Source organism: Vicugna pacos, chromosome 13, assembly GCF_048564905.1.
Source record: "Vicugna pacos chromosome 13, VicPac4, whole genome shotgun sequence".
Taxonomy (NCBI): domain Eukaryota; kingdom Metazoa; phylum Chordata; class Mammalia; order Artiodactyla; family Camelidae; genus Vicugna; species Vicugna pacos.
In genome coordinates this window covers 12051784-12068184 of record NC_132999.1, presented here as the reverse complement: position 1 = coordinate 12068184, position 16401 = coordinate 12051784, and the positions used below count along the sequence as shown (strand labels likewise).

At 44.4% G+C, this 16401-nt stretch overlaps 1 protein-coding gene across 1 annotated transcript in view; it reads left to right on the top strand.

Annotated features, from left to right (window-relative positions):
* ST6GALNAC3 (ST6 N-acetylgalactosaminide alpha-2,6-sialyltransferase 3) overlaps positions 1–16401 on the top strand; it is a 313387-nt gene that overhangs the window by 39862 nt on the left and 257124 nt on the right. The gene's annotated exons all lie outside the window — the stretch shown is intronic.

Genomic DNA, 16401 nt, shown 5'->3' with positions numbered 1-16401 from the left:
TTACAGTAGGTCCTTGTTGTTTATATATTTTATATATAGTAATGTGTATGTGTTAATCCCAAACTCCCAATTTACCCCTCCGCCTTTACTCTTCCCCTTTAGTAATCATAAATTTGTTTTCTATGTGAATTCTATTTCTGTTTTGTAAATAAGTTCGTTTGTATCATTTTTTAAACTTCCAAATATAAATTGTATCATATTTGTCTTTCTCTGACTTAGTTCATTTAGTAGTATAATAATCTCTAGGTCCATTCATGTTGTTGCAAATAGCATGATTTCATTCTTTTTTATAACTGAGTTCTGTATTACTTTTGAGAGAAAATACTTGAGCTGCTGAAGAAGAAACCTCCATGGAAAGAGCTAGCAAAGAAAGGGGCAGAGGAATTTATGCAAATGCTACGTTTTCTCCCATGGGTCTAAGAGCTTGTTTAATAAAGATATACCCTAAAGAGAGTACAAAGTGTGCTGAGATCAAGAAGATTCCATCCCCATAATAGCAGATAATTGACATGGCAGCTTTGTCTTCACTAAAATAATGACACAGTTCATATTTTGTTCTCTACCCTTTAGAAATGGGCTTGTTTTTTCAAGGAGAAAAATCAGTGAGACTGTTACTATAGAATCACTTGTTAGCTGTATTGTGTTTCAGGATGTATTTCCAGGTATTTCATTGTGGAAATTTGGCCCTGGGAGCTTATTAGTCTTGGTTTTCGTGTATTTTCTGTGTCAGTATATTTCAGTATGTCTTTAAGTTAACTGGGTAGCCAGCTCTCACCCCCAGTGTTTCATGACTGATTTGGAGTAGGTATAATTGTTTTTACGGTCAGAAGAATTTAAATTTACTGTATACCAATCATATTCCAAAGTTATACTTAGTGTTAAAACCATGGAAGAAGTCATTTACCTTTGACAAGGGCTGTAAGTCTTAAGCAATGATTGTTTGATAATGTATCTTTTGATTTTAGGTCGAAAAGAACCTTGATGCTTTGGGATTTGGTTTTCAGTTGAGTGGGCAATAGCCCATTTTCAGAAAAGCAGTAGGGACAGGAACATGTACTTGGCTTCTTTGAATGCAAAAGCTCTGCTTCTTGGTGGACCACAGTTTGACTTTATTTTCAGGGTTGCTGTGGTGTAACAAAGCGTCCCTTATGCCTTTGGGGTTGTCCTTGCCAGCCATCACCTGCCAATTGGTTCCTGTCTGAGGAAGTGTTCTGAGTTGGAAAATGAGGTGTGAGAAATACTTTCTTTGATTTTAGGCCACTCTTACCTTTCAAATACCATTACATTTAAAGTTTAGGATTTGGCCTGGTTCACTTGCTCATTTTTTTTTTACTTGAAAATATGCATTGAATAATTTTTGAGCATTTGCTATTGCAGGGCACCATACTATAGGAATTAGATTCAGACAGGAGAAGTAGGCTCTGTCCTCAGTAATTTTAGAGTATGAGAGGCAACAAAAAAAATCAGCTAAAAAGCTGCTCAGCCTTTTAATTGCAGCTGTGATCAGTGCTCTGGTCTGGTTTGGGTGTCATGGGGAAGTCTGAGTGGCAGTTACAGTGAGGGGTAAGTGGCTAGAGGGGAGGGATGGAGAGTGTGGTGAGTTTATGTGAAGACCTTGAAGTGAGAACGAGCTTCTGTCATTGTAGAGATGAAAAGAAAATGCTGTGACTGCAGCTCAGAGCGGGATGGGGACTGCCTGGGGAGGGTAGAACAGAGAGGCCAGGGACCAGATCGTGAGGCTCCTAGACACGTTGAGGCTTTTGGACTCATTGTGAGCTAGGAGCTTTCTGCCCACTTAAATGTCTACCTTGGGAAGGATGTGTAGGGGTCACATTATTTCATTTGCCTGCAGCTTGACCACCCCTCTATCTGCCCCCTCCCTGTTCATGAAATTGCTTCTCTACTGCTCTGTCTCCATGGTTATATGGAGGCAGTCATGCTGCATTAGGCTACTCTGTGTCTCAGCCACAGTGGGTTGATCCGGGGGTTTTTCTTCTTTGATTCCTTGGGGTATTGGAATTGGCACTGAGAAAGAGAAGTTAGTTTCTCTTCTGGTGACTAAAACAGAGGAGGAAAATGACGAGAAGCAGAATGTGGCTGTTGAAGCCCATATTCTGCCAAGTGGCCTGAGACACAGGGAAAGAGGAATGAAGCAAATCCTCAGAGAAAATTTTAAGGTGAAATCAAACAAGGATAACTTATTCCTGAGTCCTGCGCATGCTCCAGGTCCTGGTTCTAGACCTTTCTAGTATGTCTTAGCCTTGGATTCTATAATATAATAATGTTCCTCTTAAAAATAAAACTAAGTAGAGTTAGTTTCAGTGACTAATATGAAATTATTTTTTTCTCTGTGTGCAGTTATTTATAGGCATATCTTATAATTCTGCTTTAGGCTCATCTTCTGATTGTAAGTGGGCCTCAGGCTTGTTAATTCATGGAAAGTCAATTATCCTCTAGTTTAGTTTGAGCATACAAAGGAACAGAAGAAGTTCAGTTCATCTAACATTTCTCAAGAATGAAAATGTGATCCAAGGAAACTTTGCTGCATAAGCAGAAACACTTTAAAAAGATAATTTATGAATTTGAGTGTAAAAACTTAATGAGGAATGAAATTTTACCTGTAGTTTTTGCTCTCATCTGAGTCTTTGCCTCCCACCTAGGTCTTATTTCTTTCTGAAGGTGATACAAACAGCAGTAGCATTGGCATAAATAAAAAATGTGGTTTATTTGTAAGTGTGACCAGCTGTATTTTTCTAATTCTGTCTTTGCTGCGCCATCAGCTCTTGGAGTGAGCAGCTTTACCAATGGCAGGGTCCCTCACGCTTGTCTGGCCTCCAGGCTTCTAATTTGAATGAACAGCCTCTGCCAACCACTGCTGAGATTTGAAAAACTGCTAGCCTGAAAATGGGCAAATTATAGACAATTCTACTATGGTGTGCTAACCAACTAGTCCTCTTACCTAGTTATTGAGATCATTGTGAGGCAGTATAGTGTAGTGCAGACGAATAGGTTCTGTGGATTCAGACCTGTGTGGAAATCCACATCTGCTTTTCCCATGCTTGGTGGCCTCAAGCAAGTTCCCTGATCTTTCTAAATCTTAGCTTTCTTATCAGTAAAATGGGTTAATAACAGTACCTACTGCATTGGAATATTATGGTTTAGTGAAATAATATTTTTGAAGCACGTAATAAGCTTTTCAGTATTAGCAGTTATTATGGGTATTATTATGTAAAGTATTTACCACAATGTCTAGAATTTGATAAATGCTATGGCTCTTTTATTCTAAAAATGTACATATCCATATCCTTAAAACTTCAGTGGGTGAACATCTCCCCTGACCTATCTGTCCCTGGACAGCAGGTGAAGGATCCCTGACTTATTCCAACCTCTCATTTTATAGGCAGAGAGATTGAGACTCAGAAGAATGTCAGTTTCCCAAATCAGGCAGTGCCTGGCAGAGCTGGGTGTGGAACTCAGGGACTTGTCTCTTAATTCAGTTTTGTACCCACAATGCTGCCTATTCATGTGCAGAAGATCCAGCGCATTCTTCGGCTTCATTGATATGGATACAGAGGGTGCATGACATTTGCAAAAGATACAGTTTGAGGCCATCCCAGATCTTTAGACTTGTGAATATGGAAATGTTTATACGGATCCTTCTTTGTTCTAAATTATACCTCTGTTAGGGATCATGTGCTTCCTGTGCAAAGCCTTTTTCACTTAAGTGTCTTCCCTTGCTTGATGGCAAATTTTCACAAGGAATCTGAATTTGTAATCACTTCATAGGTGTTATTGCACCCAAGGACAAGGAGGGAATCTCCTAGAAAGATGCTGTCATGGATCTGTGGGATTGCTCATGAATAATTGAAACATCAGTTTTTAAGTCCTTTAATTCTGGATGTTTACTCTATAATGGTTCCATTATACTTGATATTGGTCAGACCACTGTGTTCCATGGAGGGCCATATTTTAAGAGGGCTGCAGGCAAACGTAATACACATGGGAACACACGGTGAGGATGGGAGAAAGTTCTAGCAGTTGGGTTCTGTGATGGAGGATAATGGAATTAAGTATATTTGCCCTGGAAGAGAGATGAAGAGGGTTAATAAAATCTGCCTTCGGATATTTTAAGGCTGGCAGGAGGAGGAGGCTTTTACTTACTCTGTCATACTGGATATTTCAGGAAGATATATTTTAGGTTGTTTATAAAAAAAATTAAGTGATACTTGAATAACAGTAACTATAAGAATAAGGCTACCAGTTATTGAGCCCTTAATGAGTATGAATTACTACGCTCAGTGCCTACTTCATGGATGCTGAAACTGAGATTCAAGTGGGTTTGGGAATTGGCCCCAAAGCACCCCTTAACGTGGCAGGTCCACAGGACTCCAGAGCCTTGTGAAGAGCAAATGCCCCCCTCACAGGGTGGAGGAGAGGCTGTAGGAGGAATAGGCCCTGGAAGCACCTTCCTGCCTTGTGTTCCACTCCACCTGGTGATCTAACCATAGGGCTTGGCCTCAGCCCTGGCTCAGCAAATGGTTGCACAATAAACGAATGAATGAATGAGTGAATGAATGGATCCTGCATTTGGGGAGTTTGGACTTCTCCATCTGGGCTCTAAGGCCCTTTCAAACTCACTAATCATTTAGTAGGAAATAAAATATACATCCCCATCACTCAGCTGTTAAATACAAGCTAGTCCCAGCTAGTTTGGTGTTGCTGGATTTTGGGAGCGAGAGGCAGGTTGTGAGAGTGCCGAGGGTGGGATTTTCCTTACAATCTATTAATGGGACATGCCCAGGGGAATCTGATGTGTCCTTGAGAATTCCGGCCATTTACTGCCCCAAGTGCTGCCCTGTGCATACTGTGGAGCTTGATGGGATACGTTGAGCTTTGTGGAGACAGAAGACTTTAAAACGTTTCTGAAAAATGACTCTCTTTGCCTTTGGGTTAGAGGCCAATTAATAGGACTAATAAGTGCCTTGTATTAGTGGCACACTCTGAGAACACTTGCATAAAATGTCTCCTTTGATCCTTGAGGTGGATAAAGAAGATAATGACTCAATTTTACGGAAGTCATTGAAGCTCAGAGAAATTAAGGAACTTGCTCAAGGTCACATGAAGTCCCAGTTTCCCTCTAAGCTGAAGGCTTGGTCATCAGCTGCCTACTTGGTTATCTCTGCTTGGATAGACAATGAGCACCTCATGTCCAGCAGGACCCAACAGAGCTCCTGATTCTTGCTCCTTCTCCACTGCTCCTTGTCTCAATAAATGGCATCATAGTGAACTCAGGTATATTAGTCTCTTATTGCTGCTATAACAAATTACCTCTAACTTAACACCAATTTTATTATTTCATAGTACTGGAGGTCTGAGGTCTAAGTTGGGTTGGCAGGGCTGCATTCCTTCTGGAGTCTTTGTTTCTTTGCCTTTCCAACTTCTAGAGGCTGCTGTATCCATGGCTGCTGGCCCTGCATCACTCTGTCTCTGCTTTCACTGTCACATCTCCTTCTCTGATCCTAACCCATCTGCCTCCATCTTTCCTTTATGACCCTTGAGATTACACTGGGCCCACCCACTTAATCCAGGATAATATCTCCATCTCAACATCCTTAATTTAAACCCATCAACAAGTCCCTTTTGCCATGGAAGATAACATATTCACAGGTTTGGGGATGAGGATACAGATATCTTTGGGGGCCATTATTTGCCTTGCCACATCAGTTCTAGGGCCAAAGCCCAGGCGTTGCTCTCTGTTTTTTCATCCAGTCCATCAGCGAGTCCTGTTGGGATCTCTGCCATCACCACCTTGCCCCCCATCCTCTTTCACCTATACCACTGATACCCAAGCCTTTCACCTGGTCTCCCGGTGTCCACCGTTGCTCCCTCTCCGCTGTTTTGTTCTCAACACGGCAGCCAGAATGGCCTTTAAAAATGTGGGTCGGATCACACCACTTCCCTGCACAAGCCCTTCAGGACGTTTATATATTACTCAGAAAAAAAAGATTCCACATGCCTTCCCACAGGTTACAGGCCTTACTGTCTGGCCCCCTTGGGTTTGCATTTCTGACCTCCTCTCCTCTCTCTGCCTCATTCACTCTGCTCCAGTTACACCATCTCTCTTCCTGTTTCTTAAACACGCCTGGGACATTCTTCCCTCAGATATCTACATGGTTCCTTCTCTCTCTTCTTTCATGTTTCTGCTCAAGTTTTACCTCCTCAAGGCATTAAGAAGCATTGCTGTAGGAAAGTGACAAAGACAAACATAGGTACTGTACCCAGTACAGCTGACTTAAGAATGGGAAAAGTGGGAACTACCAGCTGCACAGGAAGGGGCATCGCATCTAAGGGAATGTGCCTTCGTGTGTGGTACATAGAGGGCTGGTCGAGTGGCACTGACAGGAAAAGCCAGCAGAGTGAGGTATAGCTGAGGTGAGCTGTGAAGGAAGGAGGAGGGGTTTTAAGAACAATAATCGTAGCTACCACCTGTGGAGCACCCAGTGGTGGTGTCATAGATAACAGTAATCACGCATGTGCTTCTTAGCATGTTCCAGGGCCAGTGCCACTCATTTTAATTTCTGTTACACTTCGTTCAGTACATTACCTCATCTTAGTCCTCACATATCTTTGTGAGGTTGGCGTGGTTATTCTCCCCGTTTTTCAGATAAGGAAATTCAGTTGCAGAGGTCAAGTCATTTGCCAAAGATTATACAGGTAGCGAATGTCAGCACTAGGATTTGAATTTGTCCTCAAAGCCTAGTCTATTAACTACACAACCACTATTCTGTCTCTCCTCTTAGGGGTGTGTGTGTGTGTGTGTGCGTGTGCGCACATACGTGCTCACTCCCATGTGAGAGAGAGAGGGCCTACCAGCTGTATGTTATTACCACGGTATAAAATAGGAGGTCAGGACATGGGAGAGACAGGGCTGGAGGGGTAGGCGTGAATCTGCTTCCATTTCGTAGGTTTAGGGGTCAACATTTTCCCCTTTCCTCTCTCAGGGGTGAGAGTTTCTAAGTAACAGCTTTCGGAGTTACCCGAAGAGAAAAAGAATGCTCTAAGTTTCAGGGGCAGCTGTGGGGTCTCAAAAGCTGAAGAAGTGAGGCCAGCGCATTGAGCGGGGCTCCTGACTGTGATTACTGGAGTGCCAGGTGATCCTGAGCTGGGAGGTTCGGTTCATCTCTGTCCGCCCTTCCTCCTTGGGGAGACCGTCTCACTGATGATGAGCTCGGGACAAGAGGAAAGTCCGAGCCAGGTCCTGTTAGCATCCCCGTGATGAGGAAGTCAAAGGCACCCTTTCAAGGTGATGACTAAAAGCTTTTGAGATGCTCCAGCTAGAAGTGTTTTAGATGCATTGACTGGGCCGAGGAGGGGCCTGTTTCCACGGGTAGGTTGCAGTTACCCCCACCTGACCTTGCATAGTGTAGCGTGTCCCTGGATGGTGACATGCCGTACTCCACCTACTGGGTATTAAAAAGCTGCATTGACTTATTCCTAATAGGGAACCAGCTCTGATCTCCATTTCACAGCAGCTGTCATCTGCTGCACTGTTCAGCAACCAGTGCGAGGTCAGCCTGTCTTCAACTTCTTTTCCTTTTGTGACAGTGTTAAAAAAACCCTCCCTAATTGTTCCAATTCTCCTTCATCTGCATTTGATATCCTGCTTGTTACCTAGGCCTTTCAGATAGCTATTGATCATACACTTCTTCAGTTTTTATTTGTTTAGGTAAAATTTGGGAAGAGGTAAAGTGTTTGTGTATAAACTGTAAACTGCATCGTCCATTATGGTAGCCGCCAGTTCCACGTGACACCCGAGCACTTGAAATGTGGCTTGTCCAAATCAGAGCTGCTGTGAGTGACATACACACCAGACTACAGACTTAACACCAAACGAGAGGAACGTAATATAGCTCATTAACATTTTTATATTCGTTACTTAGTGAATGATAAGATTTTGCTATATTAGGTTATATAAAGTAAGATATTAAAATTAATTTTTCCTGTTTACTTTTACTTTTTTAATGTAACTACCAGAAAGTTTAAAATTACGCATGTGGTTTACATTCTATTTCTGTTTGTGGCTTGCGTTCTATTTCTCTGCCACAGCCGCTCTCAACCTATTTGACCAGGAAGGGGCTAACAAGGTTTCTGGCTGCCATCATCCATTCTTAGAACTGAAGATCGAGTGAATTAAATTTTTCTCCCAGAATTTCCCTTTTTCTCTGTACTCTTTACCTTTGTGGTCCTGGACCCACAATTCAAACCCTGTTCAGGTTTTAGGCACTGGGACTATTGATCACCAAGTGGCTGCTGGTTGGCACTTGGCCTCATTTTACCATCCTCTGGCCTTTCTCTGGGACCCCTCAGCGGGCTCCTCTCAGTTGGCCAGCCCTAAATGTGAGTGATCTCATGGTTCTGACCTTGGCCTTCTTCCTTCCCTTCCCTCCCCTTCTCACTTTGCACTTTCCTTGCATGATCCCATCCACGTTTATGGCTTCATTTACCACCTTTAGACTGATGAAACCCAAACTTGTCTTCTCCCCTAACCCGTCTCCTGACCTCATTAACTCAGCTGCCTTTATGACTGCACTGGGTTGCTCTGCATGTACCTCAAAGCTCGGCATGTCCTCAGTGGAACTCACACTCTTCCCCCTCCCATGTTTGTTTTTGTCTGTCTTGCCTTCAGATCTTAGGGAGGTGCTAACATCCATCCATTTATCTAAGCCAGGTACCCAGACAATATCCCCTAGTTAATACCCAGGCCCCATCAATTTTGCTTCTAAACCTTTTGAATTCATCTTCTTCTCTCCACACTCTCTGCTGCTGCCCTAGCCCAGGACACTGTCATCTCTCTATCTGGGACTGCATCAGTCTCCCTACTTCCTTCCTCATTGTCCGTAGTCTTGCTCTCCTCCAGGCCCTTCTCTTTAGCACAGCCAATATGATCTTTGTAGAACATAAAAGATTCTTGCTCTTAGGATCAAGTCCATATTCCTTTATGTGGCCTACAAGGACCTGCAGTTTCTGGATGCTGCAGTCCTTCCAGCCTCATCTCTTGCTTTTTCCCCCATCAGCTCCAGCCCCATACCCACCAGCCAAACCAGACTTTCTTTATGCCTCACAGGACTCCTTTCCCTTGTCTCTTCTTGGCTAATTTTCTCATTTTAGATTAGGTGTTTCCATTGTACCCCAGACTTCTCTACCACTGTTCTGATGACAATGCTGGGCTGCAGTTTTTGGTTTGTCTCTCCCTGCCCTTCAGTCTATGAATCCAGGAGATCAGGGAGCTGTGTTTCCTGTTTATCTGCATCACCAGGGCCTGCACAATGTCTAATCCATACAAGAACTTCAGTAACTCTTTGTGGAGTAAATGAATGACCAATTCAACTATTAGAGTAGTTATAACATTGGACAGGAAGTGGAAGTGGGACTCACATCTGTAGGCTCCTTGCCTGTAGGTGGAATATGAGTACAGCCCAGAATCACCTTGGTCTGGGTTCTGCTCCACCAGCTAGCTATTCACTGTTTAGTTGCTGGATCTTGGGGAAGCACGGGGTCCTTGCAGCAATTTACCAACAACCAGTACTGCTGAAACAGCACATACTGGTGAAAGATCTGGTGAGGGAAAGGGCTGATATTTAGTGAGTCAAAATAATTTTTATTTGTTTGTGTAAATGGGGCTTTCATTCACCTGTTCTGTTTTTACCTGTACTTCCTAAGACCCAGTGGCAAGTTTTGAACACTTTATAATTGAAATGTACATGAGACAAGATCTCCATGGGAGCCCTTTTCTGGCTATGAAGCATTTACCTGGAACTCCTGGAAAGATGTATTTAACTTGCAGACAACTGTAAGGAACAGTGGCTAAGTGTGAGATGGAAATAGTTACAGTGACAACAGGAAACATGAGATGGGCCTTGTTTCTCACTGAATGGTGTTTCGTGACTCCTTGAAGGTGTGATTTAGAAGTGTTCTCAAGTTATACAACCATTCAGTGTCCAGTCCAATCCCACATCTTTCCTCCGCTGGAGGACACAGGTGTGTCTCGCTGTGCTTTTGGGCTACGTTTGCATTGCTCTGCCCTGCATCCCATCGAATTGTCCATGGCTTTGGCAAGGCCTGAGGATTTGAAAATGTTTAGGCACAGATGCAGTGAGATAATGAAACACTGAGTGCTGGTGATCAGAAGATGAATGGCGGTTTGCGACTCAGCTTCACATTGAACTTCTTTCAACTCACAGTGCAAGACTCTGTGGTGCATCTGGGAGGAGCCATAAAGCATCTTTTGTCATCTTCTTTTAGTACCTAGAATACACGCAGAGGATCAGAAGTGAATTTTTCTGTACAAGGAATGTGTTTCCTATCAGCAGACAGCAGACTCTTGCAGCGGGGTTCAAAACCTTTGTCGTGAACTGCTTCTGGCATCTTCTCAGCTTTTGTAGATCTGGGGATGATTCCTTATTGTTTCTCTGCTTTTCTTTAACAGCAAGATCTGCTTCATTCTGATATATTTTTAAACACCAGTCAGGATATGGCTTGTGTCCTTGCTAAGGTATCACCGACACTGACCGCCCCACTCTCCTTATTTAATTCCTGGTTTGTATGTTAGAGTCCTATTTAGACAGATGGAGCCAATGGAGCAGGCCCTGCTGAAGAGCCACATTCAGTTAGTGTAAATCTTCTTGCTGGTATTGGAGACAGCGAGGTCTCCTGGGATTCTGTCTGGAAATCTTACTGGATTTGCAAGCCTGAAGTTAATATAGAACCTCCCAAATAGTATAGGGCCTCATTTCTTTGTCTTGAAAGATGTTTTTAGAGTTTTGTCTCGAGAGTCTTGCTGATAAGGAAGTTACTTCTAATATTTCAAGAGAAACAGAACACAAAAAGTCTTCTATTTTCTTAATACTTTTCCTCTCCGTGTCCTCCGTCTCTTGAGTGCCTTTTTGTGCCTCTCCCCTACAGCTCTTTCCCTCTTTCTCTCACTCACTCATTAACCTTAAGCCCTGTTTCAAATGGAATTAATTACTAACCATGAAACATGGTAAGTGATGCCCTTAGGGGAAGTCTTTCTTTCATTTTTTTTCCCCTTTGGTGGGAAATGAATGTCTCTTACAGACATAAGTGAATACATTTCATGATGAAGTCCATTTTTTTTCCCCTAAATGAAGGGAGCATCTCCTTACTCACACAAAGGGTACTGTTCTCTGACTTGCTCTAGGAAGCAGCATCTAACAAAAGAAAGAGTGTGGGCCTTGGAGTCAGAACCATGAGTTTTAGACCCAGCTCTGCCTTTATTCTGAGCAAATGATGGCACTGGTCTGTATTTCTATTAGCTTGTCTGTAATATGGGGATAATAATATCTACCTTGCCATGTTCTGTTAAGAATTAAAAAAGAATATACATATCAGGTACCTAGCACCTAGTGGACATTCAAATGGTAGTTCTAAACACCTGCAGCCAAGACCTTTGATAAATGTCTTGTTTCAGCCTTCTTGAGTCCAGGAGCCGTGTAACATTCATGCCTTCAGTAAACTAGACCCCGTGCTTCCAAAACCCAGAGACACGTAAGAAAACGACTAAAACAAAATTCAAAGTATCCCAGGTTTTTTAAAAGGGAAGTTTTGATGTAGGAAATAGATCTCTGGCATCATCTTTAAGATTTTTGTGTGCCGGTTGTGATAGACTGTGTGAAATGCACGTCCTCAAAGATGTGGGTGGATGTGTAAATAAGGAAGCTGGCGTTACAGGAGCCCGAGCAGCAGGGAGAGGCCCGAACAACTCCCTCTGGGGAAGACTGACTGTCCCTGGGGCCTGGCTTTTAATCAACATTAAAAGCCATCATGGGGCCTCCAGGCAATTAGCAGTATTTCTCTTGGCAGCAGTGATATTGTGTCTGCTTTGGTTAAAAAATATGAATTTTCGACTCTCTTAATAACAGACGGTGTTGAAGAGGTACACGGTAACTGTTATGGATTGCATGTTTGTTTTCCCCCAAAATTCATATGTTGAAACTCTAATATTCAATGTGATGATATCTGGAGATGGGACTTTTGGGAGATAATTAGATCATAGGGCTGAGGCCTTTATGATGAGATTAGTACTCTTGTAAGAAGAGATAGGGGAGAGCTTGCTTCCCCTCTGTCTGTCTGTATGTCTCTCTCTCTCTCTCTCTCTCTCTCTCTCTCTCTCTCGGTGTTTCTCTCTCTGTCTTTGTCTCTCCGTCTCTTTGTCTCTGTCCCTGTCTCTCTTCTTTTCCTCTTGGCCATGTGAGGCTCCATTGAGAAGGTGACTATCTATGCATTAGACAGTGGATCTCTAGCACCTTGATCTTGGACTTTCCAGCCTCCAGAACTGTGAGAAATGAGTGTTTGTTTAAACCACCTAATCTGTGTTATTTTTGCTGTAGCACCCTGAGCTAAGACAGTAGCTAAAGGGAATATGGCAAGAACTGTGTTGTTCAAAGTGTAGACTTTATGGCAAATCTGAAATGGAAATAAAGTCAAGAGTTTGTCTTTATTTACAGTAAACTCTATGTGTTAAATGAGCTTTTCTCATCTTATATTTTACCACGTGTTGACATAATAAACATTTATTGTGTTCTAATGGTGTGCACTGTTTCAAGCGTTTTGTGTGGATTATTTTATTTATTCCTTACCGTGATGCTGAGGAAGGTATTATTATTATTATTATTTTCAGTAGCATCAAGAAGTTAGACTAAAGATTCCACAAGGACACTTGGTAATGGATCAGTGGCGTCTTCTGAGATGACACAGTGATGAAAGGGCTGACTGCCCATTCAAGGAGGCAGCCTCCTGTTAGTGTTACGAGCCATGGGTTGTGTGCCTGGGGCCTATCCACATGAGCAGGTGACGTGTGTTCTCCCTCCAACTGTTCTCATCACATTAGAACATCCACAGTCTTTATATTGTCTTAAAGGCCTTATATGACCTAACTTCATTTTCTGTAATTCTCCCCAAGTCCCTCTTTTTCCTTAAACTGCTTTATGTTTCCACATAACAGTGCTTGCTCCCTGACGTTATTATATACAGAACAGGAAGATCCAGTGACCAGTTCCAGGAAGGATTTCTACTCCACAGAGGACAGCAAACAGCATCACAGTGCCAGCTCCCTGAAGAGGGAGCCCGCAGACCTCAGCCTGCTGCAGCACCTGTGGGCTCTGAGTTTCCGAGGAGGACTCGACACAAGAAGTGCTGGTTGGAACAGGGCTTTCCTCAGAACGGAGAGGTGGTGCAGCAAGATCAGCGTCTATAGCATACGCTTGTCTCTCAAGACCAGCGCGTCCCTCCTGGTAGTTGACACGGTGGGGGGGGGGTGTGGACTGCACACAGCCCTCTGCAGGCAAAGACCCCTTGCTTTCCCTGTGGAGAAGCAGCGGCTGGATATACTGGCGGGGCTGGCCAGTTGCCATATAACACACACGCTTAAACAATACAAGGAAGTTCACTGTCTCCCAGAATAAGGAAGACGAGGTTGGGGCCAAGTGGCTGCTTGGCTCCTGGCCTCCATATAAGAGAATGTTCCAGTCCCACAGCACCCATTGGCTATCCTGAGGGGAGGATACAGGTCACGTGATGGTTGCTGCCCCAGCAGTCCACCCCCAGCCCTTACTGGGAATGCAAACAAAACATGTCACACCCGACAGGACCAATGGCTACTCTGAACATGGAGGCAGAGGGGTGTCCTGTGTGGTCCTGGCCCCACAGAGCCTCACAGAGCCTGCCTGCCCAGTTGAGACAGCATGTGGTCAGGGACACTAACACGACCTTCTAAGGAGGATGAGCAGACTTTCTTGAGTATGACACTCAGCCAGGAGCCCCAAGTGTCAGGGTTTAGCCGGCTGAAAGGTCAGAGAATGAGTGCGAAGGAGACTGTGGATTTACACATGACGACCATCCTGCTTGAGCATGGCTTTTCTCCAGCGCAGTTTTTGCTTTCCTGGAATTGCTGATGTACACACAGCAGCACTCTGTTCTGCCAGCAGGTGATCCGGGGGATCTGGTTACCCATCAGCAGTTTGGCTAGTGAGCTCAGAGAAAGCCCTGTTCCGTGTTGATCCTACACGGCCTGGAGGGTGGAGCTAGCCATTTCTGCTGTGTTCGAGGACAAAGTGGTTATCATCTTTTCCAGGGCCTGTATACTATCCTGGTATTCAATTTCAGACAGTTAAATGGAACTAATTTTCAGTGTTCCCCTTAGGAAGGATGTCACCTGCCATCCTGCGATGGGCAGGCGGAGTGGGGACTCTCTAACCTACCATGCAGTTATCCACGTGGACAGTGGGTCCTAGGACCCTGAGGCAGCAAGACTTTTCTCCAGGGGAAAGGCCATTGCCCACTGAGGTCCACAAAGAAACATATTCCAGGTGAGAAAATGTGCCCCCCACCAGGGTATGGTGGTTCCATCCTTGACTAATCCAGCTATGCCTTGTCTCTGCCTGTTGTTGACAACTTGTGGCTTGAAGAGAAGAATTTATACCTCTGCCTCTGCCTGGATTGCTTATATGAGTTGGTAGCACTTGACCGTCTGTGGGGTCCTTTCCAATCATGTCATGTGTGACATTAAAACAGAAGACTCTAGAATGATCCTGTACCTGAACTCTTATCAGTGGGATCGCTCAGTGGCAGATCCATCGATGGCCTAAGGATGTCCTATGTCAGTTGTATCGGCAAGGCCACCAAGGTGGGATCTGGGACAAAAGGGTTCTCAGCCTTGGGTGGCAGATCCCACTTTGTTTCAGGTCATCTTCCTTGGCTACAGCAGTGCTGGTTTTGATGAGGGTATTATCAGTCCAGGCATCACCACGGGTCCTGAGGGAGAAGAGAGAGGTCAGTGTCCCCCCTGTCACCTTGCCCTCCATACTTCCCAAGGCAGGAGGTGCTCCTGTCATCACTTGAGGTGTGGAGTGTCAAAGATGGCTACTCAGGGTATCTGTCCTAACCTGGGGGCCATGACCTCCTTAGGAACTCATTGCTTTTGCTGTTTCACTCAATCCTTTCAGCCTATCATTCAATCCAGGCAAAGAAGTTATGTCTTAATGCAAATTTTGCATGTCCTATAACATCACCTGTATAGGGGAGTTGGGAGTTCCTGATACTTACAGGAGAATCCTAGTATGTGGTGTTCTGTGACTCCCTCCCTGTATCCTGTGGGATTCCAGAGGAGCTAAGTACCCTGGGGCAGCATGACTTCCAAGTTAGAGTAGGGGTGCGGACCTGTGTCAGGTGCTACTGCTGTGTGGACCACAAACCATTCCTAGGCAGAGCACTGAAGAGGGGAAAAAAAAAGGAGTGATTGAGTATACTGAGATTGGGATTCCTCACGTGTAAATTAATCAGGCTACTGCCTGGTCCTCCACTGCTTCCAAACTCAGCATGCTTTGCAGTGCCAGAACATCTCTAGCCTCAGGAGGTATGGGGGGTGGGGGACACTGCCCTCTCCGTCCCTCTGAGTGTCCAAATATCTCTGGTGAGATATACCATCCTGCTAATAATCCTTGATGTCTCTTCTTCAGTTGTTGTCTTGGTCTTCCATTTTACCATTCAATGGCTCCCTTAGTTTGTGAATGGTATGGAATGTAGAAGGTCCAGTGTATGCCATGGGGATTGTACTTGTTGTGTGGCTTGTGCTGTGAAAGGAGTTCCCTGACTTGATTGGGGGCCAGAAAGTGGCAGAGATTTTTTTCCAGCATGACTAGGGTGCCATATGGGGATGGAAGTTCCATATCCAGAGGAAGTGTCTGCCACTGTGAGGCACAGAGTACTCCATCGCTCGGTGTTAAAAGATCCAAAATGATCAGTCTGCCAAACCCAAGCCTGCAGGTGCCCCTGCAGATGTGTCCTAATTCCTCTCGTACCGCTTGGGCTTGTTGGCAGGAATTACAAGATTGCACCACATCCTTGGCTTCTGCATCTTTGAGGATTACTCCCCTGCATTTGGCCCCTTACTACATTTGAGGTGGGCTTCCATGACTGCTTCCCTGATGCACTTAGCGGGTGCTGTTGCAGCTTGTTGGCTCAGGAATTCCTTTCGTGTTCTTGTTTGAAAGGCTCTTTGCCATGAGCATCCACATGAGTGACATACATTTTCTTGTTCCATGCATCAAGGTGTTGCCATAGTCCTTGTTTTCATACCGGGGGTAGGGGGCGTCCTTTAATAGTCCAGTCATGCAGTTACCAGTCTCCTGACCACATGGCTAGACTGTTTGGCATAGCCCAAGAACCAGCAGAGATCTAGTGAGGCATGTAGGGTGGACTGACTTTCACAGCTGTTACCCCCCAAATGCAGTCCAGTGGGTGGAGTGTCCTCTAGTTTCCATAAGAGGTGGCCATCCACATGGTGGATGGCTGTGGCAGCCCAGTGGACTCCATCAGCTTTCAATT